Raw genomic sequence first — 17,300 nt, 5'->3', positions numbered from 1 at the left:
AACAAGAGAAAGTAGACAGATACATGTTGGTAAATGCTAACTGTCCATATTTCCACAAAGACACAGTGTAATCTCTGAGCCAGTATAGAGAAAGGAGGGAAAAAACTAGAATTCTATGCACTACTACACAAGAGTGTATCACTCTCCAGCTTCCAGCAGAGCTGAGGGAGCAAAGAGTTTTTCTTTTTTCCCCAAAGAGCACAGCAGTATTGAGCTCATAAAGTTTTTGCTAAGACAGGAAGGGATAAAAATGAATTTGGAACAGAAATGGGTAGAGATTTTTTTTCCCACTGTATTCTGTGCTAGGTATTTCGCTGCTCCACCCCGTCACCAAGTAAGTTGAGCACCATGTATAAAGGGAAAGACAAGAGACTTCAACAAACAGGGTGAATGAGCACAAGAGGAGGGAAAAAAGACTGCAACTTGCTCCCAGGGACTGGAGAAAATAAAAAAAGAAAGGTTCGAATCTATCAGTGTTCCATTAGTCATGTTCTTCTTCCCCCTCATCATCATCATCATCTTCTTCTTCTTGTCCTTCCCCTTCTTCATCATCCATGTTGGGAACCAAGTAGTACTGTGATGGATTTGGCCAAATATCATCTTTGATGACCTCTCCTAACTCATCTTCACCTGCATCAGAATGGTCAGGAAACCAGGTGAAGAAACTCTCTGGTTCCTCATGATGTCTCTTCCTGCTGGCTTCATTCTGCACTTGACTTGAACGTGTGGTCACATCCTTTCCAGATTTCCATTTGATTTCAGTGGACTTTGAAGATGAATTACCACTCTCATTCAGACAAAATTCTTTGGATGGAACTTTCTTTTCAAAGTAAGGGTTTTCATCAAAATAAAAATCTATTTTGTAACCTGATTTAATACCCTCAAATTCTGTCACTTCAACTCTTGTCGAAAAATGCAGCACCTCTTCATCCTCCTCCCCAAACAGTGCAGACACTTGTGCGTGGTTGACAAATATTTTAACTAAAACTTTGGGATTTGGGGCATCAACTGGACCTCTGCTTAAAGGACGGTTGGTGGAGTTTGTTATATTTCTGTCCTACTTTCAAAATCTCCTCACTGGCTTGTTCGTTAAGTCTATTTCATTTTGTGCTTCATCAATATGTTCAGTTGTTTCTTGCTGTTCTTTTTCTCCCTTCAGAAAGTACTGAGGAGTTGACGCCTCAAAAAAGGTTTTTTTTCTTTGAGGTGGGAGTGAAGACTGGTGTCGGGGGGCCTACTGTGACAAAAGTCCAGGAAACAAGAGCAGACGCGTGTCTGGAAGAAGCTTTGATTACTCCAGATACAAATTTATTGTATTGTATTGTATTGTATTGTATTGTATTGTATTGTATTGTATTTTTTAAGTTTTATCTACTTAAGTAATCTCTACACCTAACATGGGGCTCAAACTCATGACCCCAAGATCAAGAGTTGCATGCTCTTCTAACTGACCCAGCTAGGTGCCCCAGATACGTATTTTTTTTAGCAAGGAAAGATAACATCCCACATTCTGAAGCCCAGAAATAAGCATGGCTGACTAACATTTTGATGCAGTTTGTCAACTTGCACATACTTTTAAATCTCTGAATTACCGTAGTCAGATCACCCAACTAGTCTGCCTAGAAGAAAGGCAGATTCTGAGAGGAATAAATACCAGGTTGATGACCTCCCCCATCCTCCCACACACACACACACACACACACACACACACACACCCCACTCCATGTCTAGGAGCACTCTGAGGGACCATATCAATCAGTTTTCAAACTCTTGCAAAAGTTTCTGTCCTGGTTGCTAAGTCTCCCCATTTGTCTCCAGTCAAACATTATTCCAATGTTGACCACTTGGCCTCAGATCATCAACTGACAGGTAGAATATAAATATACAGTAAAAAGGAAAAGACCTCCCAAATTTTTGAAGGAGAAAAACAACGTTCACTAAGGCTAACTGGCTGGGCTAGTTCAGTGAGGAAGCACATACACTGAACATGTGGACTCCATATTTTGAAAACTCAGCTCATGCTGAAGAAATTTATATCTACCAGGAGGAAAAATAATGTCTCTTGGTAGATTTTACAAATGCCTGCAGTTGAAAATGTATGTCCATGGACATGTCCAGACTCATTTTACATATAAAATATATACAAACTTGCACATCTTAAGAACATTTGCTAGAAAAGAATATTTTAACTATAAGTAGTATCCTCAAGAGAATATTAAAAAAAAATAATTAAGGTTGTAGTTCAAGAAATAAATACAATAAAAAAGGTAGGGTCCAAGAATAAAAAAGAGTTCTTAGAAATTAAAAATATGGTAGGTTAAGCAGAAATTTTAAAAACAGATTGAAAAATAAAAATCAAAGAAATCTCAAAGAAAGTAGAAAATACAGGTAGATTGAAAATGTGAAAGAAAGGCTAAATTGTAAAGTATAAATCCAAGCGGTGAATGTTCAATGACTAGAAGCTCCAGAGAGAACAGATGAGATGACAGGAAACTATAAACAAAAAAATAATAAAAAAGAATTTCTCAGCTGAAAGACACGAGTCTCTAGACTGAAGAGAGAAGGAAAAAAAATGCTATAATGCCAGACACAGTGAATGAAAAATGAACCCCACTCAGTCACAAAATGGTGAAATTTCAGAATATGAAAGATTTTTTAAAAGGTTTTATTTAAATTCCAGTTAGTTAGGGGCGCCTGGGTGGCTCAGTCGGTTGAGCATCCGACTTCAGCTCAGGTCACGATCTCGCGGTCCGTGAGTTCGAGGCCCGCGTCGGGCTCTGGGCTGACAGCTCAGAGCCTGGAGCCTGCTTCGGATTCTGTGTCTCCCTCTCTCTCTGCCCCTCCCCTGCTCATCCTCTGTCTCTCTCTCTGTCAAAAATAAATAAACATTAAAAAAGAATTAAAAAATAAATAAAAATTAAAAAAATAATAAATTCCAGTTAGTTAACATAACATACAGTGTAACATTAGTTTCAGGTGTGCAATAGTGACTCCACACTTACATGCAATAATTAGTGCTCACTGCAGCAAGTTCACTCCTTAATCCCCATTACCTATTTAACCACCCCCCACCCAACTCCCCTCTGGTAACCACCATTTTGTTCTCTGTAGTTAAGAGTCTGCTTCCTGGGATTGCCATTCTCCCTCTCTCTCTTTCCCTATGCTGGTTTGTTTTGTTTCTTAAATTCCACATATGAGTGAAATCATATGGTATTTGTTTTTCTCTGACTTATTTCATTTAGCATAATACTCTGTAGCTCCATCCACATCATTGCAAATGGCAAGAGTTCACTTTTTTTTATGGCTGAGTAATATTACTCTGTGTGTGTGTGTGTGTGTGTGTGTGTGTGTGTGTGTGGACACTTGGGTTGTTTCCATAGTTTGGTTATTGTAGATAATGCTGCTATAAACATAGGGGTGCATGTATCCCTTTGAATTAGTATTTTTGTATCCTTTGGGTAAATACCTCCTAGTGTAATTGCTGGGTCATAGGGTAGTTCTATTTTTAACTTTTTGAGGAACCTCCATACTGCCTTCCAGAGTGGCTGCACCAATTTGCATTTTCACCAAGACAGTCCATGCTCATGAATCAGAAGAACAAATACTGTTAAAACAGCTCTACTACCCAAAGCAATGTACACATGTAATGCAATCCCTGTTATAATATCAAAGGTCTCTTAAAATCCAAAAATTTTCAGAGAGGAAAAGTAAATTGTCTTCCTTTCTAAAAAATCAGATTGGCTTTAAACTTCTCCTTAGCAATACCAAATGCTACAAGACAATGGAACTCTGCCTTCAAAGTTCTGAGAGAAAATTATTTTATTTTATTCAATACTCAAATTATTAATTAAATTTGAGAGTAGAATAAAGACATTGTAAGTCAAGGAAGAACTCAGTAAGTTTACCTCCAATATTCCCATTCTATGGAAATGACTCAAGGATGTGTTCCAGAAAAATAGGGGAGTAAACTAAAAATTTGTGGAGCTCAAGAAACAATTAAGCCAGTCAGGAGAAAATGGAAGGAAGACCTAGGGTGACAACTTTTCTCCAAATGTAGAACCCAAAAATCCAGCTTAGAGCTGGTAGAACAAGGTGTCCAAAAGGTAGGTGTCTGGAAAGAAAATGTATATGAGAAAGAATTCAGATTTGATAGTATCGTGAAGAAGTTGGAATATCAAGTTGTAAAAAATGCAGCAATGCAGGATATGGGGTGGGGCAAAAGAGACAATTAGAAATCCCAAGAAACACACAAGACTATGTAAAAAAAATATATAACTATAGTACAGTACGTGGCTGATCTGTTAACAATCTTCATATAGAAAAAGGTTGTAAACACTGTTGACCAACTTGCAGCTCTTGGAATCAACGCACACACCAGGAAAAAGGAACACTCAGGTCTGGTGGTAGAACAAGATGCATGTTCCCTTTCTTGACAATAGAAGTTAAAACTAAGTATTTGGAGGGCACCTGGGCGGCTCAGTGGGTGAAGTGTCTGACTGTTGGTTTCGGCTCAGGTCATGATCTCAGTTTGTGAGTTCAAGCTCCACATTGGGCTCTGCACTGACAGTGCAGAACCTGCTTGGGATTCTCTCCTTCTGCCCCCCCTCCTCCACTTGTGCTCTCTCTAAATAAATAAATAAATATTTTTAAAATGTTTCCAAAAGAATTAAGCATTTAAATGTGGTAGAAAGGAATACAGAGATGAAGGAAAGGATAAAGACATTCATATGTTCACCTCACAAAGTGAAGCGTCAAGAAATATTGTCAGTAGTTGATGGAATTAAAAATAAGGATGTCACTATATAAAACTATATTTGTATACAGTTACAAAGGCAACTAACAAAGGATCTAAAAATGGTGACGTAATCGTATTGAAGTGGAGGAGAGGAAGGCAGAGTTTGGAAGATGGAAGATACGTGAACTCAGTCCATGTCTATCATCAAAGAAATCAACAGAGATTGTCTAAAATTGTTAAAGAGGAAAAGAAAAACAATCCGCTGAAGAGTGTGTAATAGTCTGACAACCATAGCACAAAGGCCAGGACAGGAGAAACGGAGCTGTGGTGAAGATTCTTATACCACACGTGTAATGGCATATCATCACCTAAAGGAAGATTATGATAAATGAAAGAGGTTCAAAATATTTCTGCTTCCAGTCAAATGGAGTAAGAGGGATGAGATTTACCATCCTGCCTGAAACAACTAAAACATCAGACAAAATATATGAAAAAATGGCACCCAATGTACTGGACTTTAGGCAATAAAGGACAACGATCATTGAAAGAGAAAAGAGAGAATATAATGTATGTCTACGCAAACACTTGTGCACAAATATTCATAGCAACTCTATTGGTAATAGCCCCAAAGTGGAAACAACCCCACTGTCCACCAAAAGATGAATGGAAAAAGAAATTGTGTTACATTCATACAATGGGATGTGCCACATAGCAGTAAAAAAGAATAAATGACAGATACACATAACTACACGGACGAGTCTCAAATTAATTATCCTGAGTAAAGGAAGCCGCCCCTCCAGTTGTACTTACCGTAAGATCACGTTTATATAAGATTATAGAAAGAGGAAACTAATCCATGTGTCAGAAAGCAGATCAAGGACTGTAGAGAGAGATAGGAGGGATGATTTTAAAGAGGCATGAAGCAAGTTTCAGGGGTGATAGGTATGTTCACTCTCTTGATTGTGGTGATAGTTTCATGGTGTACACAAATGTCAAAAATTTTCAAATTGTTCACTTTGAATATAAGTGGTTTATTTTATGTCAATTATACCTCCATGGTCGGGCTCTGTGCTGACAGCTCAGAGCCTGGAACCTGTTTCTGATTCTGTGTCTCCCTCTTTCTCTGACCCTCCCCTGTTCATGCTCTCTCTCTGTCTCAAAAAAAAATAAATGTTAAAAAAAAAATTAAAAAAAAAAAAAGGGGGCGCCTGGGTGGCTCAGTCGTTAAGCGTCCAACTTCGGCTCAGGTCATGATCTCGCAATCTGTGGGTTCGAGCCCCACGTTGGGCTCTGTGCTGACAGCTCAGAGCCTGGAGCCTGTTTCGGATTCTGTGTCTCCCTCTTTCTCTGACCCTCCCCTGTTCATGCTCTCTCTCTGTCTCAAAAATAAATCAATGCTAAAAAAAAAAATTAAAAAAAAAATTATACCTCCATGGTTAAAAAAGAAAAGAAAGATATTGCGTAAACATATTACAGCAATAAACAATAATACATGACAAATATATATTTATACATATAACATATAACACCTAACAAGTACATAAAAATATATAACAAATAATAGCAAAATAAATAATATACAGTATGTCATAAACATGCTCTTTTTAAATATTTAGTTATTTTGAAAGAGAGGGAGAGAGAGATCCCAAGCAGACTCCACGCTGTCAGTGCCGAGCCCGACGTGGGGCTCGATCTCATGAACTGTGAGCCAAAATCGAGTCAGATGCTTAACTGACTGAGCCACCCAGGTGCCCCTGTCATAAATATATTTTTTTACAGATATGGTAACTACCAAAAGAGCTAAAAAGAAAAAGTGTTAAAAGTGGTTCCCCGTGTGAGCGATTGGGGAAAGGCGTTATTCAAGAGGAGGATGGGGAACTGTTGCTTCTTAGGATAAGCCCTTCTGGATTAGTTCATTGTTAACAATGTACATATGTGTCATTTCAGATGCACAGAGAAGCAGATGCTAGGACGGGATGTGACATGCCAGAGATTTACTGAGGGGAAGCCTATGAAGGACAGAGGGAGATAGAGTAGGAATAGACAAAGAGAGGGTCAGACCATGATCAGGTCCGCTGCCTGTGAAGGGAGAGGGGGAAGTAAAGATTGGATAGGAAGAGCCTCAGAACCTGGCACAGTTCTGAGAAAGCCTCGACAGGCTGATGGGGGAGGGTCTGCACAAAAGTTGCCCATGAGAGGAATCCTGTATCAGGCAGGGTGGACCGGCACTGGTACCCAGGTACCTCAGCAGTGTTCCGTCAATGGCCCAGAAGGGTGGGGCTCCGAGTGAGTGCTATAGGCTCCAAAGATGTGGCACCTGGGCTTGCCATTCTGCCAGACACCCACAGCAGGTTCTCTTAAGGGGACATCTGAACAATGTATCTCTGTGGCTGCCACAGCAGGCATTATATTGATTTTTATGTTGTTCAAAAAGTTGTTTTAAGAGAAGAATAAATTGGGGCGCCCCGGTGGCTCAGTCGGTTGGGCCTCTGACTTCGGCTCAGGTCATGATCTCACAGTTCTTGAGTCCGAGCCCCGCATAGGCTCTGTGCTGACAACTCAGAGCCTGGAGCCTGCTTTGGATTCTGTCTCCTTCTCTCTCTGTTCGCCCCTGCTTGTTCTCTGTCTCTCAAAAATAGGTAAAGATTAAAATTTTTTTAAAAAAAGGAATAAATTCCTCTAATCAACAGGTGAAATGAATAAACATCCAAGTAGCACAGTCTTTTTCTTTTTTTTTTTTTTCCAGCAATTCTATACATTATTCAGTGCTCATCGTAATAAGGGTACTCTTTTTTTTTTTTAATTTATTTTGAGAGAGAGAGAAGAGCAGAGAGAGAATTCTAAGCGGGCTCTGTAGCACAAAGCTCGAGGCGGGACTCCAACTCACAAACCATGAGATCAAGATCTGAGTGGAAATCAAGAGTTGTACCCTTAACCAACTGAGCCACCCGGGTACTCTTACTGTCCATCACCTATTTCACTTAGCCTCCTACACCACCCCTTCTGGTAACCACCCATCTATTCTCTATAGTTAAGAGTTTGGGTTTTTGTTTGTCCCTTTTTTCTTTGTGTTGTTTGTTTCTTTGTTTGTTTGTTGCACAGTCTTTTATAAAGTGCATCAGCCACCTGGTTGGTACTGTGTATTTTGCATTCCTTTTTTGTTTAAAGGTATTGCATGGAGTAGGTTAAATTTATTTGTTTTTTTCTTAATTGAAGGGTTACAGTGAAAAACTGGAGAGGCAGCCATTTTCTTCAAAAAATATGCATAGAGTCAAGGAATAGGAGTCAACAAAGGAAGAGAGTCAAAGAATGGAGTCAACAAAGAGGAGGGTTGCTTGAGGCCCTATAGATTCTGATGAAACAATCTTGGAATTACATACAGCCATTTAGGACAGACTGGGCTCATTAGAAGCCCTCTAATTCTGTAACTCTCAAAGCTCAAAAATTCCCAATGACTTCACAAATAAGACTAACAAATAATAAATTCTGCTTACAGTACAAGTAATTGGAAAAAACAAAACAAAACTGCCACTTAGAGACCAAGTCGTATCTCTAACATTCTAGGTCCTGAATCATGATTTTTCCATGCCTAGTCAAAAAAAAAAAAAGGAGAAGAAGAAGAAGAAGAAGACAAAAATTTATAAAAACAAAATGCTCCCAAACACTTAATCCCACCCTGCATAAAGGCAAGTGTATACGTTCTGCAGGGCAGGGGCAGAGAGGAAAGAGACGGCCATCTTCACAATTGTGACTGAAGTTTCTCACTTTTGTTAACTTTATATAAATACATGACCGCGTGAGGGGCACCTGGGTGGCTCAGTTGGTTGGGCGGCCGATTAGAGCTCAGGTCATGATCTCGAAGTTTGTGATTTCGAGCCCCGCGTCGGGCTCTGTCCTGAGCGCTCAGAGCCTGGAGCCTGCTTCCGATTCTGTGTCTCCTTCTCTCTCTGCCCCTTCGCTGCTTGCTCTCAGTCTCTCTCTCTCTCTCTCAAAAATAATAAACAATAAAAAAAATTTTTTTTATAATACACGACCATGTGAACACATTGCTAGCACCCCTCCCAGGGCCTTGGAAAGGGCCCTGCTGCTGATGCTTTCATCAGCATTTAGTAAATTCACATTTCTACACAGCCCTATTTGAAGAGGAACAGAAAAATAAAGAGTGTAGATTCTCTTAACAAGTTTGTGGATATAAATACGGGTTGTTGGGCAGGGAGTGGCCCTTTACACACATGTTAGTACTGAAAATAAAAAGAATGTGTGCAGAGGCGACTGGCCGTTGGTATAAATCATTTCCCATGTGTCTGGCACCCCCAGACACTGATCACTCCCTGCCAGGCCCTGGCTCCAAACCCACGACACCCTCACGGGGCCTTCTGCACACTTAGGGCACAGTCACATCTGATTTCCCTGGGAACCTGTCACTCAGAGCAGGGAGCTGAATGACAAGAATGAGCAAGGCACATTATTGGGTTTTGTTATTAAAGAAAATGAACTTGGCTTGTTGAAAGCATGGTATACAGCGTATGGTCACAACTTCTTTGTAAACAAGAAAGAAAATGAAAGGAAGTACACGCAAATATTAATAATAGTTCTCTTTGGGTGTCAAAAGTATGGGTAACTTTTATTAGCTTTCCCTCCACATTTTCTTTAATAAGCATGTATTATTTAGGAAAAATAAACTTTAAAAAGCATTTACAAAAAAAGGTATTAACTTTAGACATGTATGCATATACAATATGTGTATTAATACATGAGATATGCAAGGAACTAAGGAGATTTATTTATTTTAAAAGATAAAACCTTTATTTTATGTTGATCTATTTTTGAGAGAGAAAGAGACAGAGCATGAGTGGGGGAGAGACAGAGAAAGAGGGAGACACAGAATCCGAAGCAGGCTCCAGGCTCTGAATTGTCAGCACAGAGCCCGACGCAGGGCTCAGACTCACGAACCCCAAGATCATGACCTGAACCAGTCAAAAGCTTAACCCAATGAGCCAGGAACCCCGGGAACTGAGGAGATTTAAAGCTTCCGAGGACTCCTGGTAAGAATATTTCACGTGGTAGATATTCCGAGCGTGATCGGAGGATCAGAAAAGCAACGAATCCCCGGGTTGAAATGACCCTTGTATTCATTATCTCTGGCTGCATAACAAATTACTCCAAAACTTAGCAGCTTAACCCAGGAAACATTCATTATTTCACACAGTTCCTATGGGTTAGGAATCTGGGTATGACTTAACCGAATGGTTCTGGCTCAGGGTCCCTGTCGAGGTTGCAGTCAAGCTGTCTGGCAGGGGCTGCAGTCATCTGAAGGCTTATGCAGCACTGGAGGATCTGCTTCCAAGATGGCTCATTCATATGGCTGCTGGCAGGAGGCCTCAGTACCTTGCCACATGATGATTCACAGGGCTGCCTGACTGTCCTCACAACCCAACAGCTGGTGCCTCCCAGAGGGAATGATCAAAGAGACAAAGAGAAAGATTGGGAGGCAGGAGCTAGAATGTCTTCCACGATTTAGCCCAGGAAAGGACATACCATCACTTCTGCCATAATCCTTTGTTGCACGGACCAGTCGTGATGCCGTGGATTGTAGGAAGTGACTACAGCGGGGCATAAACTTCTGGAGGCAGGGATCAGGAGGGGCCTTCAATGTTCCATTCCCGTGGCATCCTTGAGAAACTAAAATTTGCCACACAAAAGAGTGGCAAAATAGAGAAATTTTTCTAGAGCAATATTGAGCTTGTTAGTCAAAATAATTTAAGCCTATAAAGGAAATAGGTATTTGAATTCTATTTTATATTCTGACTGATCAGATATGGCTCTTCTGAAAACTTACTATATTACTGGTTATGAGTATAATGTGGCTTTTTAAAACGTCAATTGGTTTCACTTCTTGGAAAGTTACAGAAGTTTCTTCCTCCTGTCTTCAGAGAAGATTGGGTAGGACAAAGTAGGGATTTTTCTTTTCTTTTAGAAACTTTACATTTTGGTTGCATGGCTGTCAATATTTTTGTAGGCAAAAACAAACAAATACCCTTCAGTGGTTGTTTTCAGACCAGCTAGATGTCTAACTGATAAAAATCAATTCATCTCCCCCCTGCAGGTAAAATCTGTAATACTCTCCCCAGATTCCAACATAAGGAAAAAGCGGTTCATGAAATCAACTTAGAAGCCATATCATATTGTTAGAAACAGTAGCCAGAATGGAAGGTCTCTCTGACTTGGGATTTTGTTTTCAAATGAGTTAATTTATTAAGGTGAAAAAGCATAATTAATAACATCAAAATTCAACCTACTTTAATACATTTAACCAATGGCTTTAATAATAAGAGTAAACTTAGGTGAAATGAGAAATGTCTTCAAATTTGCGATGTAAGATAATAGAAATATGGGACAGTGCGTCACGTCCTCAGAGCTATTCCTAACCAGAAAGAGAATAGGAGTTAGTATTTGCCATTACTGCAGACTCTTCAAGACCAGGAATTCTCCTGTCTTCAAATCCCCAGTGCCCAGTAGAATGCTAGGCATAAGGAGAAGGTCAGGAAGTATTTGCTGAATGAAGAAGGAAGGGAAAAGCAATAAATGTTTGAGGGAAATGATACACTACAAAAGTCATTCTCATCCTAATTTCCACTCTTCCCTTTGCCCGCTCTGTTCCCAACTTGCTCTGACTTCAAAGAGAGTAGTTCCCAGGAAGAGAGCTGAACTCAGCCTCAGCACCTATAAAATCACCAGATCCCCAATGGCTCCTGATTTGTCATTCTACCAAGTCCAGTTAATTCCCTCTTCACACTGATATTTTAAATTCTAGTCCATAATACTAAAAGAAATGAACACCACCACCACCCCCCCCCAACTTCTTGTTTTGGGCATCTATTTTCAACACCATCCCACAAATTTCTCTGAATCTACTCTCTCCCCCAGTATAATGATGGAAATGGAACATAGGACTCTATAGCCGGTGGATTCTAACTCCTGTCTTTTTATCCAGCTGGAAAGCTACTTACTAGTTCTTTGTCTTCTTTTAGTAACAGCTTTTCTCCTAGGAATCTGCACTCTTGCTGTTAAAATTCCCAGCAAGTTCAAAGGCACTCTCATCCCCTCAAGATCTGCCAGTTAACTCACTGTTGCTACTCGGTACTGCCTTTGATAATTTAGCCCTTCCCAGAGTCAGGTTTTTCTCTATCTCAGGATAATATAAGGCTTTATCAAGCTGTCAAAACCCTGGATTTTGGCATAGCTTCCAAAAGGGTGTTGAAATATTCCCGAAGGATGAACCCTCTTGAACTAAGGAATCACTGAGGGGAAAGGAATGCAGGCAGGTCTGACAGGATCTGCAGCTTTCCCCTGATTTATTGTACCTTGCTTTATAGGAACTAAAGGCTCCTTCTGGTGAGTTCAGTACAGATGAGACACTCTCCGTGGATGGAGGATTTCACCACATGCTATTGGGTCATGCTTATCAAAACTCAGGTGTGCTCATCACTGACTCAGTAACCTCATTATTCACTTGGTTTCAAACTGTTTATCCCAGCACGCACTGTACCCCTCAAATATTTTTTCTTTGAGGGCTGAGATTTTATCAGGCACCATTATGGTTTCTGATAAGCTATTCGAAGTTTAAAGTACATATTTTTTTTTAAGTCAGAGGCCTGCATCTCCAAGTACAGGGTGGTCCAGGATAAATCGGACCCATGAAAAATATAAGGACTATGGCTGGTCTTTTTGTAATTGTTGTTCGAAAAGTAATTGTCCCAAATTACAAAAAGGAGAAAAAAAGAAAGAAGAAGAATATAAGGAATAATTCTAGGATAGTCTTTTGGTATGTTTCCTTTTAGTGTTTTTTTAAAAACATAACAGGTTAAGTGAAAAAAATTAAGAATTTTATCACAAGATTTTGTCCCCATTATGCTACAGAGTCTGCTGCTTCATAACTATGGCTTTTAGAGATGGCTTTGGGGGCGCCTGGGTGGCTCAATCAGTTAAGTGTCTGACTTCAACTGGGGTCATGATCTCACAGCTCGTGGGTCCGAGCCCCGCGTTGGGCTCTGTGCTGATGGCTCAGAGCGTGGAGCCTACTTCAGATTCTGTGTCTTCCACTGTCTCTGTACCTCCCCTGCTCACACACTCTCTCTCTCTCCTTCAAAAGTAAATAAACATTAAAAAAATTTTTTTTGTTAAGATGGCTTTGACAGAGACAGGTTTTAGTGAACAAAATTAGGCTGGGAATTAAAAAAAAAAAGGAAAACAGAGGTCATCATATATTTTTCATTATATTATTTTTCATCATTATATTTCATCTTTGAATTATTTCTTATATGTATTTTAGAGTTTTGCCGTACCAAGCATTATCAATAATACATTATATATGTTTAAGGGAAACCTTGAACTTGTTTTAAAGTTTATTTACTCTACCAGGGATCAGTGACACTTTTCATCTCTGTTTCTTAAAAATTAAAGAATCCAGTCACATCAAAGAAGAGGAATTTCCAGAATTGAGTTCCATACGAAACCAGTTGATATGAATGTGTTCCCCGAGGTATAAAAATGTTTTGCCAGTCGCAATACAGAGTGAGAAGATCTTAGGAGAATCTAACAAATGACACAATGCAGATTGCCTATCCCAAGTCCTCAGTCCTCAAAATTTAAATGCAGCATTCCACTTGCTCCTTTTTAAAGTTTAATAAGAAGAATAAGGTAATGTGTTGGAGGATTTTGGAAATTGAGTGAAGATGAAAGGAGCAGTGTCTTATGTTTGTGTTTCTTTTACATTTGATATCTTCCCATATTAGACAGGGAAAGAAAATATGCAAGAATACAAAGGGCAGTGTTTTTAATAAAACCTTGGCTGCTTTTCTCTAAGAACTAATGCAAACAATTTTATCTCTTTAGGGGTCATTTTCAAAGCAAAGGGAAGAAATAAATTGTCAGGATCCCATAAGGTACTTGGAAAATACACTCTTTTTGTGCTTTAACTCAACTAGGGAAAAGAAACTGAGCAAAAAGCAAGATTTCACTCAGGTCTACTTTGGCCTCATGTGGAAGGAAGGAAGGAAGAAGGAAGGAATAGAGGTGGGGGCGGGGGAAACCCTCTCATACTCCATACCCTGTATCATAGCATTTATTAAAAAGAGACTTTAAAATTTGTTCTTTAACTATACAAATTTGAGGGGCGCCTGGGTGGCTCAGTCGGTTAAGCGTCGGACTTCAGCTCAGGTCACGATCTCGCGGTCCGTGAGTTCGAGCCCCGCGTCGGGCTCTGGGCTGATGGCTCAGAGCCTGGAGCCTGCTTCCGATTCTATGTCTCCCTCTCTCTCTGCCCCTCCCCCGTTCATGCTCTGTCTCTCTCTGTCTCAAAAATAAATAAACGTTAAAAAAAAATTAAAAAAAAAACTATACAAATTTGAGTTTTCTAGCAAGGGAAGAGAATTATATTTCTATTTTTCTGACATGATATGAAAACCTAAGTTAGCACAGAGACCCTGCTGTCAAGCTGGGGCCACCTGGGCTCCCCAGGAAGGAAATCCTTGGGAAGGACTGTATTTTATGGACCTACCTTTGACAATTCAGCTGTGCTTCATTCCTAGATGCATTTCTGCCTCATGTGTTAAAACAACCAGCAAAATGTCTTGTCCCTCAGGTGGGCACATTTGGAAGAACTAGAGGAGAACGAATGTACTTGGGCCACTTTCTATCTTAGAACAGCTACGAGGTGAGCTGCCACAGAAACAGAAACAGGGCACATCTGACAGGTTCTGGGTTTCCTTTTGAAAACAGGATATAGACCAGGCTTTCTGAAAGAGCCACTGAAGTTTGCAAAATGCTCTCTGCCCCTGGCTGATTGAGTGAAACAGAGCCAACTCTTAGTTTGGATTGGAAATCATGTGAAACTTATTTATGCCCTTTTTTATTTTCTCTCTTTAACTCTCTATCCGTCATTGAGCAGAGTCTGAGCATCTGAGCCGAGAATCTGTGTCTGGAGCTGGTTTACATTCATACTGGAAATAAAACTCAATATGGGGTGAGAATCCAGGCTCACTGAAGTCAACTCTTTGTGAACAAAATAACCACTCTGTGTCCCTCCTCAAAGCCTACAAGCTCCTGAGTAGTTCCCATAAATCCAGGTCCATTCAAAGGGTCTGCTCCTGGCTTTCCACCAGTAGCTTGCATCCACATGCATCAGAGTCGACTGTCTCTTAAATCTGCAAAACGTTATCTGCCTCACGGTGCACAGACTACTGTCCCGAACTGTATTCAATCCAGATGGGCGGCTTTGCCACTTCCTGACTTCCATCCTATTACAAGTATGAATGTTTTGAAACCAGGCAACCAAGAAGAGACTGATATCCCAACTGAATGCGAAGCATATAATATTTGGGGAAAGCTTTCTGGTGGTATCCCAGAAAATGAGGATATTATGGCCCCCATTAACCACTGGATGTCTGAAATTTTCAACCTCCCAACATGTGGATCAGATCACATTTGTGGGAGGACATACCATGGGCATGCCCAGGGTCACACACAGTTCTCAGGGAACCAGCTTGACCTCCACATCTTTCCGTATCACTCACAAAAGAAAGTTAGACTATTAATTTGATATTAATATTAGTTTGAATAAATGATTATCACAGGAATAAGCCATAACCTTTTAAAAAAATAATTTGCAAACACTGGTGACAACAATTTATTGCAACAGCTGATCGGATCCATTAGCATTTCAGCCCTAGTCTACTCAGATCACTACCATTCCCATAAACATCAGAGCACTTCTCAATCATATGGTGGCAATTGATTTATGTATCCACCTCTTCCTCGGGGGGCAGGGCCGAGTCTTGGCCATCACTTTATATAAACCAGTGCTCAGGCTATCGCAAGGATTCAATAACAGTTTGGAAAAGCAAGGGAGGGGCGCCTGGGTGGCTCAGTCAATTAAGTGTCCGACTTCGGCTCAGGTCAGGATCTTACGGTTCGTGAACTCGAGCCCCACGTTGGGCTCTGTGCATACAGCTTAGAGTCTGGAGCCTGCTTCAGATTCTGTGTCTCCCCCTCTCTCTGCCCCTCCTGTGCTCACGCTCTGTCTCTCTGTCCCTCAAAAATGAATAAACCTTTAAAAAAAATTTTTAAAAAAGAAAGAAAGAAAAGCAAGGGAAAGTTACATTTATGCCTTGAATATCTCTAGAAGGATCCCCAGGAAACTGGTGTCGGGAGTTGTCCTTAAACAGAAAATCTGGAGGACGATGGTGTGAACTTGCTTTTCACTATATTATTTTGTATTCATTAGACTTTTTACTCTGTGTTTTATATGTGAGTGTGTTAGGATAGATATTTACTGGCTGAATAAACAAATAGATGAATGAACAAGCTACATCCAGGAGCACAAGGTTGACGCCCGAATATTTTTGGCTATACTGACTTAATGGCAGTGTTTTCCTGACCCTGAGTTTCGAATCCTTTTAGTGACTCATATTCAGTTGTGTGCCAGGTCAAGAGAGTGCTGACACTCCAACTGACTCAGTGTGTCCAGACATTTTTAGCCTCGGAAGAGACAAAGAACTGTCACAAAGGCTAGACTTTATTGGTTTGGTTTTGATGCATTCAGCAGAAATGGAAATGCTCACTGCTTTTCTCAAGATTAGACGTTGCGTCTTATCTGGAAAGAGCGACTATGATTACTTCTTTAAGATAAAGCTCTAATCCAAGCTCAAGGAAAACTGGAATTCTTTAGGAAAAAAACAAACAAACAAACAAACCACATTTGGTTCATGTCCTCAGCTTTGTGTCTCCTTTGAGCCCCAGAGAGGCATATTAATACTGTGAATCTGAGAACAGTGGCTTTGGGGTCAGGCAGAACTTTCCTAACTGCCCCAGGCCTCACAATGCTCGGTTGTATATAAATTGGGAACAATGGTATCTATCTCACAAGGCTGCCATTAGGCCTACATTAGCTAATGTATTTAAAATCCCTGAAACATAGGGCTCAAAAAGTAGTAGTTATTATTTTTATCCTAAAATAGTCTCATGGCCCCGTTCATCCTTTAAGTTGGCTGGGGATTGGCACCAGTCTTTGCTTTGAGACAAGCTTTGAGGCTTACCTCTGATGTGCAACCACACTTTGAGTTTACAAATGTGTTGCTCCCTCCTGTAATGAATATATTCTGGGTGTGCTCTTTTTGGCGTGTCACTTCTTTTGCCTCCAGTGTAAAGATCAGCAATAAGCTTGCTACTTCCAACATTCACCATGTCCTCTGCTTATCATAATCCCTGATCAGTCTTCTTCGATAGCATCACTTTTTATCCAACTGGGTCCAGATTATATAGTTTGAGGGCCGCCCCAGTGCCGTTGGAGATCTGTCAGCCCTGTCCTTTAAAGGGTGTTGGAAGGACATCGGAGCTGCAATCAAACATTGTGACAGTCTTGCCATGCCAAAAGAATTTGAGATGAGTTTGGATTTTTGTCGTTGTTGTTGTGGTTGTTGTTGTTGTTTGGAGTTGGGGGATGAGGGAGGCAGAGGCCAGAATTTTCTGAAACCACAATGCTCAAATTCCTGAATGTTCAGCGAGT

The 17,300-nt window shown here is 40.4% G+C and overlaps 1 pseudogene; it reads right to left on the bottom strand.

Moving 5' to 3' along the window:
- Positions 1-396: 396 nt before the first annotated feature.
- LOC132684242 (protein SET-like) lies at positions 397-16,978 on the bottom strand (annotated as a pseudogene).
- Positions 16,979-17,300: the final 322 nt, after the last annotated feature.

The sequence above is a fragment of the Panthera onca genome, chromosome C2 (assembly GCF_046562875.1).
Source record: "Panthera onca isolate mPanOnc1 chromosome C2, mPanOnc1 haplotype 2, whole genome shotgun sequence".
Classification (NCBI taxonomy): Eukaryota; Metazoa; Chordata; class Mammalia; order Carnivora; family Felidae; genus Panthera; species Panthera onca.
Note: the sequence above shows the minus strand (reverse complement) of the source record. Positions and strands in the feature narration are given on the sequence as shown.